The 20,380-nt window shown below is 41.2% G+C and overlaps 1 long non-coding RNA gene across 2 annotated transcripts in view; it reads left to right on the forward strand.

Moving 5' to 3' along the window:
* The first annotated feature begins 380 nt into the window (after positions 1 to 380).
* Positions 381 to 20,380, forward strand: part of LOC132994384 (uncharacterized) — a 39,822-nt gene continuing 19,822 nt past the window's right edge. The window contains exons 1-3 of one of the 2 annotated variants that reach the window (XR_009676667.1): positions 381 to 672; positions 1,057 to 1,107; positions 8,338 to 8,438. This is a non-coding gene — a long non-coding RNA (uncharacterized LOC132994384). The remainder of the gene's footprint in view (positions 673 to 1,056; positions 1,108 to 8,337; positions 8,439 to 20,380) is intronic. The other variant, XR_009676668.1, reaches the window with a different exon arrangement.

Here is a 20,380-nt window from a genome sequence, read left to right on the forward strand (position 1 = left end):
TCCCTAAATTCTTAGATTATCACCAAGCTCTAAAATGAAAGACTCAACATGAGGTGACTTAGTTTTGCACTGATATCAGTCAGATTGAATTAGACGCATAAAAATCAAACTGCTCTGCAATTTTGAGAGAGCTTTAGTTATTTCTAATGCTGAAAAGATTGTTCAGATTCTTGTTGTCTAACTCTGCTGCTCAATGTTACAGTGTCATAATGACAGTTGTATAATAATCATTTTCTAGTGCCTGCATTTTATGTTTGTTTGCAATTTACAACCCATTCTATTTCCTGTACTCCTGCTTTGTAAATCCAAGTTTTCGCATGAATACATCTAAAAACTGTCTCCAGACTGTGTCTACTCCTTGGGTCTCACATATTAAGGTGTTTTACGATGTACTTATGTTAACTTTTCTTTTGTGTGTGTGTGCAGACTGTCTCCCTCTCTCTCCCCCCCCCCCTCCTCTCCCCTGCCACTGGTCTCGCTCTAGTGGCTGCGTTACCGGTGATCACAGCCTGACAGACCGTCCTTGGGGAGCCAGGAGCACCGTTTACAGCTCTTTTGGTGTCAATGCCTCCTGTCTGCTCTAATTCCCACCTCCCCACTGTGCCTCCTACTCTTCCTCCACACTTCTCCCTACTCAGGACACTCAAATCCATTACACCGAGGAGCAGACAGGTCAGAGTGAATGTTGGAAGATAAATACACTGGTGGCTCAGGATTTTGCATAGTGCTCTCTTATGAACAAACATACAGATGCACTTGCTCTCTCACATGCACATGTATACCCATATGCAGGAATCAGAGATTAGCAATTAGTTTGTTAAATCATTACCCATTTACACCTGTAGACCACCCCGAGTAGAAATGTGTAATGATTGCTAATTGGCTTGTTAGTATGAAAACAAAGCAGCGTTTTTTTCATCAGCTGAAGGGCTAAATTATCAGGAAACAAACAAGTGGAGGGGAACATATGAATAAGGATGTTTTTACATGAGCATCTGTGGATACAGCTGCTGCTCGCTCTGACCATCCTGCCTTCTCCTCTCTGTTTTTTCTCAGGCACAAACAAACAAAGCCAAACAAGACAGCCGCCCCATGTGCCTGCTGCGGGTAAGTGTTACAATCTTAACACCCAGTTGTTTGTGACACCAGTTCATGCCTCTCTTACAGCAGCCGAGAGCCACATCCATCTACCTTTTTCATCTTTAAAAAAATATTTTGGGGCTTTCTTTAATTGAGTTTTGTATTTAAAAAAACAATAAAGAAAAGAACAACAAAAAATGGATACAAAACGAGAACCCATCCTGAACATCAGACATTTCAAGAATGTGAACATACATTATAAATAAATGGAACAATAAATACATATCTGAATACACAAGTGTACAAACGTGTGCATCTGCACACTTAGGAGTAGTTCAACAGTGTACAGTAATAAAGCAGGAAGTAATTATGTTGCACAGTTATCAGTTTAAAAAGTGTTACAGTTTTTTCCCACAAAAAATGCTTCAGAGTCTCTGAAGAAAAGAGTCAAACGCTTCCACAACAACCATCATTTGTCAGATGTTTGATTGAGGTCACGAGGTCTATTTGTGACATCTACATGTTGACCACTGGGACCTGCAGAGCATACCAGTTTAGAACTCCAGGAATACATTTTTGAACAGAAGAGGAGACAAGGGACATCTCTGTCTACAGCGCTGAAAAACCTTCCGACGTCAGGCCATTAGTATTGGAGTCCTATGAATATAACACTCTGGCTTACTTAATATTTAAATGCACTGAGGTATGATCTGATAGAACAATAGAATCAAAATGGTCGGCCTGGACTGCATGTAAGCATTTTCTAGTCTTGAATATGAATTACGAAGATGCAAATAAAATGTAAAGTAAGATTCATCCGATGCCACGATCAAACCGGAGAAAAATTGCAAGTAAATCACAAGAATGTTGTGTTAACTTTTCCAGAATAAAGAAGTGAGCCAGAATAAAGCCTCTGTAGAACTTATAGATGAATCAGCGCCATATCGCTATGGACCTCAAAAAATGACAGCGCTTATGTTGAAGTCATAGTTTAAACACCGCACAGAAACAGAAGTGTTGCCTGGAAGTTGTTTAACATTAATCACTGGCTGCACAGGAATAACCTAGATATTTGCTATCACAGAGGTTCCCAACCCCCCCCCCCCCCCCCCCCCCACACACACACACACACACACAAACACACACACTTGAATCTGAGAAAAGCTCAGCCCCCCCAGGACTGTCATGAAAATGATACACACTGTCTGACCTAACGACCTTTTGTAGGATTTAGGTCAATATGTGCAAATCTCTATTGACAGCCTCGGAGCAGACATGTTACCACAGCCACATCTTAATGATAGTGACAAATAGTACTCAAGGGAATTAGTTTCCTATCCAGGAGTGTAAAACTTTAGAAGTAGCTGCCATGCTATAAAAATAACACCCTCTTTTTTCCATGGTCCCTAATATATTTCCTTCTGCAGTTCTCTCCTTGTCCACAGACTAATGTGTTTACCTCTGCAGTCACCTGCCACTACGGGGGCCACAATGAGATTCGGGGGCCTTTTGTCCCAATCAGCTTTTCCTATCAGGCTAAATGCTCTCTGGAGACGGGGCTTATTATATGACACGATCCTCTGAGTAGATAAATGGCCGTCCATGTCACAAGCAGGACCCCGCTCGTGTGGGGGTGGATGGGGTTGAGGAGACAGACAGCTTGGGCCCCATGAGATGAAAGGAGCCCACAGCCTTACTGACGTTTTAATCAAAAACAGTTAGCACTGAATCAGAGTGTTTGCAGGCAGAGCTGCAGGGAGGCTTTTCATTGCTGCCCATTGGAAATATGCAAGGATTGAAATTCAGACCTTTCTGACATATAATTTACCTGCTGTCAGTCTGTATGGGCCTGTTTTATCATGAGGTGTTGTTGTGATCCCCCTCCCATCAACATCACCACCACCACTGACGCCTGGCACACATACACCCCCCCCCCCCCCTCCTCCTCCTCCTCACAGTCAGCCACCTGTTACAACCTCAGCTAAATCATTGAAAGAGTTTGGGCATCTCATTAAGAAGATTATCTTTATAGAGTTATCATGTCATAGACAAGGCTTCTCAACACTGTGTTATATACTCTGGTGGTCATTGAGAAAAAGGGAAAAAAACAATGTAAAGATCGTGCTATACGTATGGATGTGAGCATATTATTTGAAAGGCTCGTATGGATGTGAGCATATTATTTGAAAGGCTCTTCACACTTAACTTAGTTGTTTTCTGAATGAATTTCTTCAGCTGAATAGATCTGTACTTAGGTTGAAGGTGGGTGAAAATAAGCCGTGAATTCAGACTTTCATTTTTACAAAAGACATTTTGGCTTTAATTTGTGTACACTATTTAATGTTTTTGTCTCAGTTATTCATTAGCAAATTCTCTAATGTTTTTCTTCTGATGTTCACGTAAACATCCTCAAATTGAAGCTGAAGTCAGCACGTTGACATCATGTACATCTTTTATGTTTCAAATCTAATGTGAAAAAACAAAACGAACAACGATAAGCTGCCCTACAATGATCTTCCTGCACTAAGACCATCTGGCCACATTACCTTCAGCTTTAAAGGTTTAGCAAACATGTAATAATAATAATACTAATAATACATATATTTTATGTAGACGTGTAAATGCATCATGTAAACACAGAATTAGTTCCCTTTTTAAAGTGATGAACTTCAGTCATAGAGCCAACTGATGATTGTAGTAAGAACATCAAACATTGAAATACTGCTATAGATCCTTTAAAGTCAAATCATATAGTATGCAGGATTACAGCATTTTAGATATTGTTAGCATGTTTCTCTAAGGATGATGGGCACATGTATATAATTCATATCCAGTGTGTGCGTTATTTTTACTTCACAGTATGAAAAATGCATCACAGCATCTTTATGTTTACTTACCAGAGTCTCCTTCTGATGAATATGAATGTTACCTCGGTTCACATCCCATCTCTCCCTCAGGAAACGAATGTTGAGAGAATGTTAAACACCGGGAGGTTCAAACGTTAGCGTTTGTGATAAATTGTTCGTTTTGCTGTAATCCGACTCGGGGAAAGCTGTGAATAACTTTGCACACTCAGAATGATGCGACTAATTGTAAAACACACCCCACTGGGTTTTCAAAGATGTTGTCACAGACTTTTCATCAAACATTAACGCCTTGTTCCAATGGTTTCATGCAGTTTGCTCTTTACGTCTCGCTTTTAATGACACTCTGAAAAAAAAGAAAACATTCAAACTAATCATAAATTACTAAATGATAATGGGAGGAGGGAGGGGGAGAAAAGGCTCCTCTCCCTGGCCGGTCATAAGTTGATCATCTTAAGCTCCGAGCTGCAGGTAGGCAGTGACAGCTGCTTAATTTGGTTTTGTCATCGGGGTGACTTAATCCTGTAACGGGCCCCAGTGACTGCGGCCTCACAGACGGCTGAGAGACAGAACTGCACTCTGGTTGCCCGTTTACGGACGCAGCAATAGAAACCAAGGTCACTTTAATTAACTGCCAAATTACAATTTAAACGATAATACTAATCACTCACTTTTGAGCTAGCAAGAAGCTACTGGCTGTCATGTTAATTTAAAGCTGAGGGGGAAAATGGACGTTTCCACCTCTGCTTCACAGTGGGGTTTGAATCTGAGCTGTTCATTTGCTCTGTGTGCTTCAAGGTGCCCAAAACAACCCCAGTCTCTTTTCCCTTAGTGGTGGACAGTACCAAAGTACACTTTCTGAATACACTTAAGTTCATTCTGTGACTATCTGTACTTTACTGGAATTTTATTTTGGGGGAAACTTGATACTTTTACTTCACAACTTCTGAAAGACAAATATTATACTTTTGACTCTACTCCATTTCTATACATTTTCTTGATACTTTCTGGTGTTGCTGTACCCGTATCGCGCATCTCCATGATTGAACGTAGAGCAAACGTCACTCAGATCAGAAAATGTTGGGTGCTAACACAGATGCAGACAAATGAAAAAAGCAAAGGGCGCTTTAGCAGCCCCAGGAATATGAATATGCTGTACAATTTAATATTTCAAGAGGCCTCGCACCGACTGAAATGGCTGTTTTTTTTTCTCAGTGTAAAGCCTGGCTGACATTTTCGCTTTGATAATTTAAATTTAATCAAAGCCAAAACGCATTCACTTTCCACACCATCAAAAATAACAGGAAATGGTTAACATTGTCTCTTGAGGCTTTGAGACCTATCTTAAGGTTCCGGTTATTGGCTCAGCTGCATTTGAATGTTGGTGTAAGGCAAAGGTAAATATTCATTACAGTACAGTTTGTATATTATCACATTATAATTGAATATAAAATAAAAGCGCTGCATAAAATAAGTGATTTTTCCCTATCGTCAACTTGTATGATAAAACTGCCACTAAAACTTAAACTCTCTTTAAAAAGAGTGAAATTACTAACTCAATTTTCCTTACCCAGTTTGACACATTTGAATTGGGCTGTTTTGTCCAAAACCCATTCATCAAATGACAAGTTAACTCCTATGGGCTCTAAAATTCCAGTTTTAATACCAGCATTAAGTCACAATAAAAATCTTCAATGAGTAATCCAAATTGTTGCACTCTTGCTCATCAACTAATTGATTTCTTAGTTGATCTCTACCTTTATGACTCTGATTACCGAGTCTTTCCCCTGTGGTGGACTGTATCATGCAGTCGGGTGTGACGCTGTAGAGACTAGGTAAGGTCCAGACCATGGGATATTTATTCAAGCCAACCTCCACCCCATTACAGTTACTGCCCATCTGCCACTGCTGCCACTCGGAGCCCTCCTAAAGGTTACTCATTTACATATGGGTGGGGGGGGGGGGGGGAGCATCCACTGATAACAGAGCTTCAATCAATCAGTGCATCATGATTAGTCCCATGTAAAACCCCAGCAGTTGGTTAAAACTCTGCCCACTCTCCTCGATGCCACTTTTTAAATGAGGTCCTGGAACGCCTCGACAACAAACTGGAAACAACTGAATGGAAAAATTCATAATTTCTCAGATAAATTATGACGGGGGGCCTGAAATTGATTTATTATTGTGATCGTTAGCCATATGGCACTGGCTGCTTCCCCCCTCCTAACATTCAAAAATGTGCGATTACAGGGCTAGGTCAGAGCAACCTTTACCATTGCACAAATGAATCTCAGTCAGAAGGAAAACGGAGAATTCGCTTGTGTTTCTATGAGCTGCGATAGCACTGACACTTTGTTGTTTGACTCCATGAATGAATTAACTTTAGTTTTAGTATCTACATCTACAAGAACAGAGATTTCTTGTAAATTGGGGGCAGTGGAAACAATTTGTAAACCTTGACTTATCAAGTTTTGTGTTGATATGAGTTTATTTTTTTTAGGCAGCATGTTTCTTTATTTACACATCAGTCAGCTTCGGAGCAGCTAGCATTCATGTTGGATGCGTTTTTTTTTTTTCCGGCCTTTATGGATTTCAAATATTCACACTTCTTTTCTGCTCCACCAACTGCAGAGGAAAGTATTTGGTTCTTAAGCTATTGAAAACTACTCTATGCTCTTTAGCTTTTCCCTTTGGTGCAGAGCAGGGGGTGCACAGGGATTTTTGAGAGCCTGCTGAGAACACTTGTCTGCTATGTCCAAAAACGAACTAAGAGTGAATCCAAATGATAAATTCCTGCACTGAAAAATAAAAAAATGAGAGGACTGACAAACACTAAAATTCTACATAGAGTTTAATTATAGAGTCCTGAGGATCCTCTAAGTTTGTCACTATAAGAGAGATAAAAACACATTCTTATTTCAGACCTCTTGTACAACAAAAAGATTACAGAGGCTTTTTAGGACTCTGATTGAAATCTAGTTGATGCAGATAAGTTGTTTCTTAGGAAAAGTCTTAACAAACTGTTTAGCACTTGTTAGCATCCCTGATCAAATTGTAAAAATTGTGTTGTTTAATATTTAATGTCGTACTTTTAATCACCTTGTGTCGACATTTTTTTTTGCTGAAATTAGACTGACAATCATCTCTGTGTTGTGACACCAGTGGACAACCTCACATGATACTTTATAGATTAAATCGTTTTTTGGCCTGCTTCTCGACTCTGTCATCTTTTCAAAATGAGAAATGTCTCCCTCACGGGTCTTCACCTCTCCATTATATCGCTTAAGCAATTAAATCAAGAGTTGAAGCTTTAGGAAAAGATATCCTATTTGTAATTATTTGCATGTGTCCTGCCAACATTTACATGATCGTCTCTGTCTCATAGTAATTGCCTGGTTCTTCCCATTGGCTCAGGGCGATGTTGTATTAGATTGTTATCTCCAACACTGTTTCCTGACACAAACTTGATGTGTCACTGTGATTGGCATTGAGGAGATGACATGACAGAGCTGGTTTTGGGGGACTGACAGATAGTTGGCAGGTTAAGGCTCCCCTGTTGGGCGCTGTGCTGCCTCAGGACAGTCACCTGTCATCTCAGGTGAAGGCTCGTCATAGCTGATGACTGGGAGCAGCAGAGTGGATATAATGGGATGAGCAGACTGACACAGACGTAGTGCAGGACTCTCTTTGTCTGTGAGGAGGGGAGGAGGAGGCCTCGCTTCAGTCAAGTGTGCCGCCATGCCTGAGAAGAGTTTGAACTCTGTGGGTGATGTGCTAGCATGTACGGTGTGAGAACACGATCGATCCAAGTAATGCTCAGTTTGAAGAAGTAAAGTGTCTGTCAGTCACTTACATCAGTCCCTTCAGGAAGTTAATCTATGAAAGTCGCAACACCCAACACAAGTTTGACCTGTTCTTATGCATTTTGCGCGACCTTGCATTTATTCTTCCAATCACTGCATCCTAACTGTATATTTGCTGCATGAAAGGGAGACTCTGTATCCACATACCAAGTGTATTGTGTACAATTCTTGTAACCCTGTGGCTTTCTTTGGGAAGGTTTATGAACAATTGCCACAGTTTAAAGTATTTAAGTGCACCAGTAGTTTCATTGAAAAAAGAGCCTCAAAACATTGTAACTTGCATTGCAGTTTTTAAAAATGCAGAAATGACACATTTTATTTTCACACAGTCAAGAAACAGTACATGAAATCCTTAAGGGACTAAGTAATACACTCACATTTGGTCAATAACCTTACATAGTACATATACAACAATATATCCAATAACAGTTTTAGATAGTTGGCCAGATGTTATCTCTCGTATGACATCATACAACATGTAAGCATGCAAGAAACTCATGAAACTGACTCTCATTCTTGTTCTATTTCAGATCGATTATCCTGCTTAGTCACAAGTTTAAAACAAGCATTAAAACACATCTTTCCAGAGCTCATCTGGCCGACAAGAAAAACATCCACCAGTGACATAAAGGTATGTGCTACTAGTTTTTGTATTTGACAGTATAAGTGCATAACTGTGATTTTTGGGTGTCGGGGGTCTGGGTGGTGTCTGTGTGTGTCGACTCAATCGTCGTTGCCATTTTAGCTGAGTTGCTTCAAAAGACCGTCCTGCCAAGCACAGAGGGAACATGTGTCCATCAAAGTCAGGCTGATATGAGGCGTGAGGGCTGAGGCCTGCTCCAGAGATGGAAGGGTGGGACTGACTCACACAGAAGATCAGGAATCAGCATGTCACTCTCAGCACAGTGCATTGTCACATTGCATCATCACACACTGAGTCTATGGAGAAACTTCTGCAGTACATTCAGATACAATATGTAACGAAATCAAGTGATGAGCAAGATAAATATTACCAGACAAGAAGAACGATATGTGCCATGGCTTAGGTGGAGAAAAAGTTTAATATTTGTCACCAAACATCAATAATCAAACCTTATTCTTGTGTCTCTAATTTGGGGATTTTCTCATTAAAACAAGTCATAAGAGTAAATCAGAAGAAATCATTAGAAGTTGCAAAACAGCATTATTTAATATGATAGGATTTGAGGAAGCTTGTTCAGTTACTGTAAGTTTCTGCTTAACTCTTCAGCACATCTAAACATCATCCTAATAGTTAAAGAAAATTCATAAAGCTGACATAGCGGAAAAAATGCAAATCATCCAAAACAATAAATAGCTTAAAGCACAATCCTCGATGTTAAAAAGATATGTTGAAGTTTATCAGCCTGGGGACTGTAAGGTTTGTATCATTGTAGTTAATTACACAGATGAAAGGCTTTACATGTTTAATTAAATATCAAATGTACTGCATGAATTTGTAAAATTCTTCTGATAATTCCCTTTTTTCTTTTGAGTTTTGATGAGAGCCGTTGTAAGAACTGACAATTTTCCCGAGCTTTATCACATACTGCTCACACTTGCCAGCTGGTGCTCACCTGCCCGCTGTCCACCTTTTCCATCGTAGCAGGTTTCTGTATCTCCCTGTCAAATCATCCTATCAGTCCCAGAAGTCCCCCTGAGCGTCCATCAGAGAGGCCTGTCAGTTATGAGGTCTGATCTGTATTCATAACTTCTGTCAAAGCGTTCAGCTTGTCCTCCGAGATTCTGTGAAGAGCAGCAGTCACAGTGTTCACTAACCTGGAGATAATCTCTGTAACCTGCTCAGTTCAGGCTGCTTTACGTTCAGATACAGAAGTGCGCAGAAGTTTAAATGTTACCGCTTGACCTAAACAATGTCAGAAAACCTCAAAGCTCATGAGTCGAGCTACACCAAGAGCTGTTAATCTAACCTCTGACTGTCCCTCATCTGAATCATTCAACTTTTAAAAGGCTGTATTTTGAATGCTAGGGCTTGTTTTGGTTTGTAGATTAACAAGTGGGCACATTGATGATGTGCTATGATATACTGTATATATTTGTCAGTGTTTCCCCTAGGTTTACAGCGCTGGGGGGGTGGGGACAGGCCGACATGCTGACACGACGACACAGACACTTGAAGGAATCTTGGTGTTCATGCGTTACTTTTAATGACAGCTGTCCATTTCTATCGGAAAGGTATCCTTAAATGACTTCTTTCCCTGGTTTCCGACTCTATCCACTATCCTATCTCTACAATAAAGGCCCAAAAAGATTTTTTTTTTTTTTTACTTGACCTTCAGGGGCAGGCGGGCCGCCCCCCTCTAATATAATGATAGGGGAAATACTGTTTTTAATATATTTACTGATACTTAAGGATCTTTTTAAATATGTTGTCTTACCAGCTCATGTAAAAAATGATGATATATGCAGTACTATAATAGCAGAAATCAAAGGTAGATGTGTGATCAACATCACAGCAAAGTCCTGTATCACTTTGCAAGAAACTTGTTTTCACGTTGTCTCGTTGATTTTTCTCTTTTACTCTGTACAGGGACAAACTGTTATTAAGACATGTGTATTTTCAAAATGGGTTTGTCTGTCTTGGCAGTTGTGTTTCTAATGTCACTTGCTGCCCTTCAGAATATTCGGTTTAAAGCTCGCCACAGGAAGGTTGGTTTCCACCCATGTAGTCCACATAAAGGTGATGCCCACATTATACCTTTCCCTCTGGGGGACGGATTAAACAATGTTCAGTCAAGAAAGCCACTTGTTTGTTAATTAGACCTTCATGAGAGAGAAAGCCATACAGATTCACAACTTGGGAACAAAAATAGCCTTTGCCTGAAGGCTGTGCTGAGTATTTATTTGGTGTTTTTATTTAGCTTGTTTTCTTTTTTTTCGTCATTGAAGGCCCAACTGGGGGCATCTTAATTCTCTAAATGACTTTTTAAGTAGTGCTTCTGCTCCGCATGACCCAGCTGAGTGACAGGCCATTCTAATCCTTTTTCACAAGGGGAAACAGCCTTTATTGCAGCCTCTGGTCAGTTTGTTTTCCCCCAGCCCTCAACATACGGCATTTAACACTCTCATAATTAAGTAGCTGAAGCCAAAGTGCTCTATCCAATCTGAGGCCATCGGCTGCCTGGCGCTGAGTGACAGACGAGCAGAGGGGCAAGTCCTGCTGACATTTTACACTTTTTTTTGTGCACAAAAAGAATATTCAAACAGTTTTAAGCAGACCTGAAACAGTAGGGTTTTTGGATTACATAGTAATAACTGAGAATAATATTCTCATATTTTATGTTGTTTGATCAGTCCGCTTTTTAATTCAGCAAAATTAAAGTATTTGACTGAGATAAGCACTCACGCAATAATTACATGCAGTATCGGGGAGTCTCGACAGCGTCCCTGCTTGCCGTTTATCCTGCTCTTTTCTAGCCAACTGGGTGAAGGATACTCTGCCTGTTTCCCCACCCAAACTCTAGGTCCCATCTGCTCACAGAAAGGCACAACATTTGTCAAAGTAGACTGGATAATGGCTTTGGCATCCTTATTATAATCTCAGCATAATCTTCATTTGTCCACTTTTGGCATTGGGACACTTCTGGGTTTGGGAAATCGGTCAGGACTCTTAAGTGTCCTCGTTTCGTTTTCATTAGCTCAAATCTAGGCATGAAAGCTCATTTAATCCCAATTTAAAATACAACAGTTCTGTGTTTTTTTTAGAGGCACACAGAGAGCTCAGGTTGTTTTGTCTTTTTCTGTGATCAGGCTGGAAAAAATGAAAAAATACAACAGTTGTAAAGAAAAACCCCCACCAACCTATAAGTCTGATTGTGCTCAATAATTCAGGCTTGTCTCTTGACAACGGGTTCTCTCTGCACATAACAAAAGTCGTAGAGCTTTTTCAAAAACCTTCCTGCTATCATGAAATAGTCAGAACAGTAGAAAAAACCAATACAATACTAGCTAAACAGACTTCATTTCCACCTCTAAGTGTTTACAGATAATAAAGGGACAAACTTGATAACGTGTCTCTCCATTCCCCATTAAGATTGTGGCTCTCGGTTGACTACTGCTCCCCCTGTATGTGGGTCACAGACACAGTTCCCAGCTGTGCAGCCCAGTCAGCTGTGCCTTTTGCCATGCCCGCCAACATCTGCTCCACAAAAACAATATCCAGCTTTTAGCACTCAAATGGAGGTTGCACCATATGCCAGCAAGCCACTTAGTTTCTGCCAGGGGAGCTGGGGCCTGGCTGCACTCGTGGAGGTAACAATGAAGGAGAGCATCACTAGGATGTGAAGGAGAGCTCATCTCTCTCTTCCTCTTTTCTTCTAATCCTTACTTTACCTGGAACCCTTATTTTTTCTTCTCTTTTTTTCCCCTCAACCTTTAATCTTTTATTGCACTATCATATTGTTTTGTGTAAACCTTTCTGTCCCTTGCACTGCTTTCTCAGCAGCTCGTCACTCACACCATCAGTGTGTGCCTGTGTACATCTGCTCAAGGTGCTTTGGCAGCGTCACCTTTTGAATATTAATGCACCACCTAAACAACAGAATCTGCCACAAGGTCTCAGATATTTGAGAATTGTTTTGTTGAGACACTATCAAGCATATATTTTATACGGTTGACATGAAGGCTTGAACTACTTTTGACATTTTCTTGACTTCTCCTTTAAGAGAACTGGAAGACGAATTGCAGGAAAAGCAATTTGGCTGTTTAATACCAATTAAGAGTGCAGTTCAGGATACTTTGGGCTGTAGTGCTGCTCACTATGCTGAGAGGTGATAATGGATTTTTAATTAAATATGGGAACCAAAGGTCCCAAAATGGGGCTTACAACTAACCAAGCAGTGACCATTTGGTGACTGTACAGACAAGGTCTATTATAGTCTCTCTGTCGAGCCTCCTCACTTCTCGCTTTGCTCTCATGTCCACACGCTGTCCTTTCCTTCATGACAACCAACACAACTTCTTTTTAATGAGTAGAAGTGGAAGCTAAAAACAAGGTCGATATTACTAGATCAAATGCAGGATAGACGCGGGAATGTGGGAAATAATTCATTTAAAGGTGTTGCTTTGTTAAGTGACTTGTAACTTAATTAATATTCATATCTATATATTATATCTGTCATCCTACAATGTATATCTGTACAGTGAAACAATTATTATAATTTTTTTTTACTAAAGCAAACAAAACACTGATGTTTTCACACACACACTGACACGTCAACATATTGTGCCTGGGATAATCTTATTCACTTCCATCCAAGCTCTTGTCCTTGTTCAGTCTTGGGGGAGGCAGGAGAGGAGGAGGGGGCGAGACAGACAGAGCCACACGCTAGGGGGGGTGGATCCACTGAGAAGCTCTGGGACGGAGGGTCGGGGTTGCCTTCTGCAGGTCACGGTTTCACTTGTGGGTATTAATTTGGGAGGGCCCAGCACACAGCAGCTGTGTGTGTGTATATGTGTGTGTGTGTGTGTGTGATGGCCATGGTGAGAGCTGTTGGAGGAGATGTGAGAAATCACCTTGACAGGGCCTGTACTGTATATCATACTTGGAGCTGATGCCTTTCATGAATGCTGATTGAGAGTCGACTGAGGGTTTAATTACTTTCTGCTTAGTTGTTGTTGCTGTTTGTGGTTTGAATCTTGGAGGAGCAGTTTGTACAGACTTTGAAAAGATGGAAAATGTATCTCTTTGGCTTGAAAACATTTTTTTGAGCATCATCTATTTACCAGCTGGTTGAGCTTAGAAGTATAACAACACCAATAAAACTGGAACCAAAAGGCTGTGCTGGCAGCAGAGATATATTTTTCCTGTTGAAAGATAATTTTGTTAGCAACATACTGTGATTAATTTTCCAAGTTGTTCATAACCACCTCTAGCTTGTATTTATTTAATCCTATGACTATTTTTTTTCCAACTTCACACATTTGTCACATTTCTTTGATGAAATCATGATCGTCTCAGAGTCACTGCTCGTGTCGTAGAAATGCCAGCTTTTGGCAATGGCGGCAGATTTCTGTCAGTGTCTATCTTTGAACACCTCCCACATCATTTTCTGAGGAAGTGATTCCTCTCCACTGCCAAAGGGGTGCAGTCCAACTACAAATGGCACTGGATGGGTGGGGGCTGGAGCGGGATGGGGAGGGGTCTTGCAACCACAGACTGTGCACTGACAGCAAGTAATGAAAACCAGTCTTCAAGTCACTTTTTCTTCAGACATGTATGAACTTTAAGCTGTGATGAGGAGCAGTTTTCTTGGTTGTGTGCACTTCCCTGGACAGTCAGAGGAGGGCAGTGCTTAAGTGGAAACAATGCAAAAGCAGTCCAGATACACTGAGCTCCATACAATGTGTGTGTGAAGCTGTGTGTGTGTTTATATTCTGTGAGCTGTGTGGATCCCTCACAGGTCAAGACAAAAATGTGTGGTCTGCTGTGATCTGAGTGTGTAGCATGCTGCTGGATGTCTATACAAGGCTATTGTACTATACATCACAGTAAGTAACACGGACAAAGTAGAACAGAAATTATGCTAATGATGACAGTAATTATGTTAATATGACTTTACCAGTCCTGTGCAATGTGGTTGAGCCTACATGATTATGAATAAGATCACAACATGTTAGATCATGTAATAGTTATGATATTCTTGCGGTCTATATGTGAATTGTCTTTGTTAAAAAGCTACACACCAATTTAGGAATACCCATTTGTAGTGCTTTTAATGATGCAAATATCTGCTTCTGACTTGAGGTACAATATAGCAGAATTTAATATTTTCAATTCTCAAACATATCAAATCGATTGATTTCCTTCTTTTACTTTTAAAGGAGAGTTTGACATGACGTCTGTGTCACATTTAAGGTGAGAAGAAAGAGGCTTTTATCTTCTCTGTCCCATCTGTGACTTCTCTGAGACATCTTTTTTTTTTTTTTTTTTTTTAAGGAACATAGCATGACTTGCTCAGAACGAGAGTGAGACCTCAACAAATGCGTTTGGCCAGCAACCACATCTGGGTGTGATGCATCATGAAGAGCCGTCAGAAAACTTTGATCCTGATCAGCGTGAAAAGTGTAGACAAGGATGTAATATTGAACGTCCAGATGGTTTCCAAGCACAGACAGACGTGCAGTGGCTCGATGTTATCTTTAATTCATATCTGCTCAGCCGCTCTCTCCCGGCATTGTTAGGCCCTATCTCTGGGTGCTGTGAGACGCTCAACTAATTTAATATGGGGGAACAAACAAACTAACTTTAGTCAGTGTCACTTTAGCTGGCACTGCAGCTAATTTGTGTTAGCAGTATTGTGTATGATATAGTGCAACATGGTGAGTGCTTCCACTTTCAATTGGAAATGACTTTTTGGGGTGTGTTGCCAAGAGCTTGATGATGATGATGCTCAGAAGCCCAGTATGGTTCACGCCTCAGTGCTTCAAACAAACTGCTAAGCTCTTTTTAATGAAATGACATACACTGTTATTGTGGTTGACTTAGTCTCATATACATGTAAATGCCTTATTTAACTACTTCCTGCTTATTCATACACAAAACAAAGACTACAGTTCCGGAAAATACCAACTACTCACCAGTGCCGTCTTTCTCTGAGCCACAGATCATCAACCCTGTAGGTCTTGGAGAGCAAAGGTGATAAAAGATTCAGATGGTTGGACGTGCTCATCTGCTATCGATTATGGTGCAGATGTGCATGCATATTTGTGGCACTTTGACTGGCGTGATGTGAGAGTGCCAACAACAGAGCAGCACGCAAATGCATGTGAATAAGTGTTCCACCTGCAGGGCGTGCTGCTGTTTGTACATCTCTTAATTGAGTTGTTAATTTATTCAGTAAGATATGGATACACTATAATCAATGTTTGATTCCTTTTTTGTGAGACATACAATTTCAATGCCAATACTTATCAGATGTTGTGATGATGAACTTTCTCTCCTCGGAGGATAGTTGGCCTCCAAAATTCAATGCATCTGCTTTTCAGACGCAAACTGACAAATGTATGTTAATGTGTTGGCAGGGTTTAAAAAGTGAAATGAGGCAGCCCATCTTTTCAGATCAGTCATGTGTCACAAAGCCAGAGCCTCAGCTCTTCCCCCTCTCCTCCACAGGGCCGGCATGACCTCAATAATTAAGTGACAATTTTAAAATGCATTCTAATTTTCTACCAGACTGAAAAGCTTTATTATGGAAAAGCTGACAAAAACCCTCCCCTTGAATGGGGGTGACTCCTGGGCTTCCACTAAACTGGTCATGAATGCACAAACCATCTGTTTTTCTGGCCGTTTGTCAGTGTGAGCGTGGCGGAGGCAGCTGTCGGAGTGGCCCTAGTTTGAATGATGTAGCACACAACCTTTGTTTTGCTCGGCGGTGGCTTTGTGAGCTCTGGCTCGTCCCGCTCAAGCAGCCCTGCGCCGGAATAAGGCGCATGGTTTCTGTTGTAGGACCACCAGTCGCCACCAAGTTGCCAGAAAGACCGAGTCACAGAAGCGAGAGATAGACTTGGAGAGAGCTCGAGGAAATTAAATGAACAGAGCCAATGGATGAGGGGGAGAGAAAATGAGGGGATGGACAGAAGGGATGTGGGGAGAGAGTTAAAGAGAAGAGAAGGTGTATAGCTGGTGAGTGCATTGTGTTGCTGAATGAGGATCTGGGGCATTGTGTGCCAGCCAATCTGTAGCTCAGTGGGTGAGGTTGTCAGGAGCTGGAGCCAAGGATGGGGGCCAGAGGGCCAGGAGAGAAAGGTGAGAGCAGCCAGCAGGGCTGAGGAGAGTGGAAGCATGAAAAAAAAGATTGAGTAGAGAGAGGAAACAGCAGAAGAATGTAGATTCATTTAGGCTTCATGGCTATGGTGCTTGGTCTGGAGCATTTGGCGCTGTGAGGTAGTTTTGTGTCGGGGATAGGAAACTAAACTGGGAAAGTAATAAAAAAAAAAGTGGGCAGTTGTTTCATTTGTCTGTGTTTAAAGGGGGGTGTCCAAAAAGTACACATTCAAAACTATTTCCAGGCCACAGTATCATATTGAGAATTTCAAATGAAAGGCCAGCACTTTGTGTGACCAGCATGTTGTTGGATGTTTTGGTATCTATCATGCACAGCATCACTCCTGCTCTATATGCGTTATTATCTGTTGTCTTATTCAGTAAGGTGATTCTCTCCGAATATTTTATCTCTGCGCCTTTATTCTATCTAACATTTATTAAGATACTGACAATGACTGTTGCCCCCCTGTAAGTGTTACACTGGCCAACATGACCTAATTGCATACATTTCCCTGGCTGATTCACTTGACCGGAACAGAGAGGCTGATTTTAGGATACAGGGTCAAGCCGTGCAGAGGGGGGGGGTTAGAGGGTGTGCAGCGTGTGTGTCTTATATCCCCTGACACTAAGCCAGCATATGTCAGCACTATAATCTAATTATCATAAGGGGTTTCCTGTGTAGAAATAAAAGATTGCAATCATTGAGTGACATCGTTGAGGTTTTTTGTTTTAGTTATTTAAGAAAAAAAAGTTTATGACCTTTTTATGAAACTAACTTTCTAGCCATGGTCAACGATAGAGTTATGGATCAAAGTTGCCTGAAGGCGCCAAAGAAGATTTTGTCCAGCTTTTCTTATTATGTGTAGTTTAAGATCTAAAAGGAAGAGGAGCTGAAAGGGTCTGTTGTTAGCGTCACAAAGCAAAGCTTATTTCACCTGATTTGCTGTTTAGTCACAGACTTATTGTGTCTGTGCTGAGAAAGTGGCCTCTTGCTGTGAGTGGTTTAATGAAGTGGCATGCATTATCCTTTGCAGTTTATGAGCATTTGTAGAAATTGGTAAGATCAGTAAGAGCAGATGGTAAAGAGTTTTTGGGTGGGTGGAAAATAAGACTTAGTTTTATGGGTTTTAAATTGAATGACAAACAGTATGCTGATTGGACTTAATGAAATCCCAAAGCTTTGGAATTCCATTACTTCTGAGCTGTATGTAAAATTTTGGTTGGTGTGGGTGTACAAATATAAATAACTTCCCTTTTAATAGTCTTATTGCCCCATATTTTCTTGTTGAGGCCCAGCCATACAGGCTGTGGGCTGGTAGAGCTTATGGTGGTAAAGCAGAGCTTAGCAGAAAGCAGTTGTGTTCTCTCACATGGCAGTCTGAGCATGGCGTTTTTCTGTAGCCCCGGGGCAGCCAGGCACCCAGCGCTAGCACTGGCCATGCCCGGCCCCTCCCCATCTGTGTGTCACGAGTCAGATCTGGTTAGGGATGACGGCTCTCTGATGTGGACAAATTGTCACTAAGGGGGGACCTTGAGACTGAGAGACACAGCTTTGGCTACTTCGAGGGGAGAAAGTGTAGGGGAAATGCGTGTGCAGAGGAGGCCCCCCCAGAGACGGTTGGAGGGTGAATACTGCAGTCTGCTCCGTGCTGTGAGGTGTGGAGTATCTGTGGGGCCTCATCCAGCTCCTCTGTGGTCTCATGTGTAGATAACTGTGTGTCTGGTGCTTATAGCAGCCAGGAGCTTTGGTTAGGCTACTAGCTGCATTTACTATGAGACAGACTAGTCTAGTTTCATCCATATCATGCAAATGCCACATGCTCATGGCACCACCAGGATGGGTACTTTACAGAGATGTCAAAAATATATATATCCCAATTTGTTTGAAAATGAGAACGTACTTCTTTTTAAATGGAACCACTCCAGCAGAAACAAAACAACCCCTTTCCCCTTCAAAATGGATGCTTGAATTGCATCAGGTGCAGATTCTCACTTCTATTGTGTGGATGGAAACCTCCAATAGACTGCCAAACACTCATTCATGATCTCACACTTTTGTCTCTTAACCTCGACGGCCCACAATAGACAGTGTGGTGACAGAGTGGCCCCTCTTTTAATGGTTAACGGGCCAAGAGAGGCCAAGCAGCAACACCAGGCTCTGAGAGGAGGCTGGAGAAGCATATGGAGCTCTAAATAAAATTCGGATCAAGCACAATGATAGCTGTGCTCTGCTTTGTGTTGGGGTGACATGGTGAAAGAAAACGGGGAGGAGTGGAAAGTTAGATCCCCATAATGAGATCGTGAAGCATGAGCAAATGAATGTATGACTCTGTAATTTGGCGTGCTTTGGAGGCAGGAGGAAATTTGCAGAAGCAGTGTTATTGTCAGACAAACTCTGCTCTTTATTTCTCTTCAACGCTTAGATTCAATGAAGCCTCATCAACTGCCCAGAGTTCTGCTCCTAATCAATGACACTGACAGTTGACAGATTTTCCAGGCTTGCAGTCTTTTGTTAGAGGGTGATGACCTGAAAGGGCTTGGGTGGTAAGGCAATGGAGAAGATGTTTAAAGCTAATAAATAAACCCTCCAGAAGCTCCTATGGTGTCTGTGTGTGTGTGTTGCAGTAGAAGGGGTGTGTGTGTGTGGGGGGGGGGGGGGGATTTTTCCTTTTTTTTTCCTTTTTCCTCCCTTTTTTTCACACTTGCAGAATCTGCGGCCTTTGAAGGACTTGTGAAGCCGAAGGCGTCCCGTTGCTCAATCAAACAGATTAAGTCAGTCAGACAAGCAGCGATCTGTCCCATTCAATAAAGTTACTTTTGTCATGCTAGATCTCAGAGGGCCTCATATATGCATAACACCAGGCTTGGACATGTCACTGTTTTATCACACTGTGATGGCTTGGAGATTTATTTTTTCCTAGGTTATTAGATAGTTACATTTTTTTTTAATTTTTGCAAATTTAAAGCATTATAAAAAATAAGTGTTTTATGCTAGACAGGGTTTGATTTCGTTATACCACTAATTATTTTGAGATAACATCAAAAACAATATTCAAATAAAAAAAAGAATCTTTTAATATTTCTTAATCCTCTAACCCAGGAATAGGGGGGCATGTAGTATTTCATACGCAAATGCAACCCAGTAATGAGGACATCTGTTTTCATATGGTCCTTGACACGTAGCACCAGAAATTTGATGTCATCCTGTCCAAACTGGTACATGGCTGGCAGACAGCATGGCATCCTGTGATTGGTTCTGACAAGCCAGTGACAGCTCTGGAGGTGAGGAGGGTGCATGACAAAGGGCAAGCAGGGGATGAGGGGGAAAAGCGTCAGAGTAGAGGTCTGCTCCTCTGTCTGTCTGCCAGTCTTTTCTGCCGCCTTTACCCGCAGCCGCCTCACAACCTACATCATGCTAATAGACAGACAGGCACTTTTGTTGATTGTCACTGTCTAAAATAACACCACGGAATTTGTTTGCAGCATTCCCAGCGTTAAAAATTCTGGACAAAATAAAAAATGCATTCCTAGCTATGTACATATGGAAAAAGTTGTGCTACATTGAATGAGTAGAGAAATAACTTAACTTAATAAGACAGTTATTGTGCAGTGAATATAAAGGAAATGGTTAAGGTGCAGTGACTAAATAAATACTTAATAAATACTAATATTGCAGTTGCTTAAGGAGTCAACAGTTATTGTGCAGTGACTGACTAAATAAATAAACGGTAATACCAATAAAAAACAATTTGTTATCAACACTCACCCTC

Source organism: Labrus mixtus, chromosome 19 (genome assembly GCF_963584025.1).
Source record: "Labrus mixtus chromosome 19, fLabMix1.1, whole genome shotgun sequence".
NCBI lineage: Eukaryota > Metazoa > Chordata > Actinopteri > Labriformes > Labridae > Labrus > Labrus mixtus.